The following is a 2,388-nucleotide window of genomic DNA, read 5'->3' as shown; positions in this document are numbered from 1 at the left end:
GCATATCTCAAAGGCTTTGTGTCATCCCTGGGTGGAATGAATACATAGGATAGTTGCTATCAAGTCAGAACAGGAAGGGAAATCTTCATTTTTTGAAGAAGACCATGACATCAGGGAGGTGATGCCATGACAAGCGCATGAATTGGATTTGAGTGAAGGGATGCTGGAGTTAGTCAGCATTCTCACTTTCTCCTTCAGAGTCATCTGGGTCCAGGGGCCAGATATGAATCAGTGTGACTGGAGATAGCCCTTGATGTAAGGCAATCAGGGTTAAGTGATTTGCCCAAGGTCACAGAGCTACTGGGAGTCAAGTGTCTGAGGATTTGAACTCCCATCCTCCTGACTCCAAGACCAGCACTCAATTCACTGCTCCACCTAGTTGCCCCGGAGAGGGAAACCAGACAGCAGGGCACTAGTCAGACTATAACACTGAATGCTAAAATAATGATCTGATTGATGGTGATGTCTACACTAGTCAGCCTCATCAGGGCTACATTCTCAGAAGCCACATGATTCAAAATATTGTGTTCATATGTAGGAAGTCTCATTGTGACTGCCGTCTTCATTGCTGAATTGGTCAGAACAATGAATCAGGAGATTATGACTAGGTCCACATACATTCTTCAGTGCATGACTATAAACATATTCCAAGGGGTCACAGACTACTGTGTAGTGGTTATAAGCCTTTGTTGCCAACAGCAGAAATTCTATTCCTTCTAATGCCAAAGAGAACAAGAGTGGGGTGAACACTGGATGAAGGAGGTAGTTTTTTCCTTCATGAGATGCTATTCATGCCAGCTTTTGTGGGATCTCACTAGTTGTGCAGCAGATGTCAATGACTAAGCTTGAGGAGGAAGAAATACATGGGAGAGTGCAATCAGCATCCGGTCAGATCAGAAGAATGATCAGAAAATAGGTGGACCCAAATAGTACAAATAACCCAACTTGAGCCTGCTTGTCAGTGGAGATTCTCAATAAGATGAACTCTTTAAATTCTTTAATTCACAATTTAAAAAAAATCACAATTATTTAATTTAAATAATAAGTTTAATTTCATATTTTTTTTCTGAGACTGTAAATCAACAAGGGGGCTAGACTAGACTGCTAGAGAAAGAGATGCAATAGCACATTCAAGATAGTATATGTATGCATTTGATAGAAAATAAGAAAACCATATTAAATGAGACTCTGTTCTGGTTACTTACTTGAGATTCTTGACCTGGAGTTTGAAAAGGAGGATCCCATTATTGATGTCTGAGACATCAATTTTTTTTAATATATCATGAAACTAGATAAAATAAAGTAGGTAAAAATAGAAGCCATAGAATCAAATAAAACAGAAATTTAAAAAAATCCAACAAGATATAGAGTAATGAGGCTGTGTGAGTGTGAAAAAGGGATATAGTGTGGGGAGGAGGCATTCAAGAACTGAGCAGCTTACTCAAAGACTTATTTAGATGTACTAAGATGGAGGATGAGAGATTGAAATGTTTAATGTATGCTTGGGAAGTTGAATTGTATGAAACTGAATTGTGGACTCTCTTCATTCTCTAGCTGAAAGGGAAAGGTAGCAGACTTTAGTGATGTCCCATCTTACCTGGAATGTTTATTGAACTGTAAGTTTCTTTGGGACAGGTGTCTTATGTACTGTAACCCTTAGGAACTGTCAGTGGGGTTTTTGATTGATTGATTTACTGATTGATCTAGTCCAGTTCAGAGGAGAAACTTGAAGAGAAATTGTGTCCAAGCAGTGATTTTTATCACATTTTTATTATATCCTTGGAAGAGTGTGAAATGACAGGGCAGCTTTAGCTGTTTCTAGGTGGGTCAGTATCCAATTCTTTCTTCACCTTCACCCATCTTTTCCCTTTCCTGCATTATCTCACCTAGTCTTAGTGACTCACTTGGGACTGCATTTCATCCAAGGCAGATTTTAAAGAAGTTGTTTTTTTCTTCAGTCCCTGAAGTTTGCACGTGTGCATGTGTGTATGCATGTGTGCGTGCATGTGTGTGTGTGTGTGTGTGTGTGTGTGCCATTCATGGCAGAGCTAAGAGTCTCTTGAGGTCAATTACTCTAGCCTGATGCCTCCTTTTCCTCCATCCCAGTCTTCCCAAACAATTACTTTTCTAAATTTACAACTTCTTCTCTAAATTCCCATTGGAACACACAGTTTGAAAAAAGATTTTATCAAAATTTTTAATTGTGCTCCAGATTCCTGGTCCAGCAAACATTTTCCTATTTCTTCTCATGTAACCCTACCCCTATAGGAGCCCGTTGAGCATTAGGGAAAGAGAAAATTGTTGTCCCTATTACTCCAGCTGGGAGTGGGTGATGGCAGCTCTTGGTGGAGGGGAAGAGGAAACTGGATTATATCACTGGGTTGTCCT

The sequence above is a fragment of the Macrotis lagotis genome, chromosome 7 (genome assembly GCF_037893015.1).
Source record: "Macrotis lagotis isolate mMagLag1 chromosome 7, bilby.v1.9.chrom.fasta, whole genome shotgun sequence".
Lineage (NCBI taxonomy): Eukaryota > Metazoa > Chordata > Mammalia > Peramelemorphia > Peramelidae > Macrotis > Macrotis lagotis.
Note: the sequence above shows the minus strand (reverse complement) of the source record.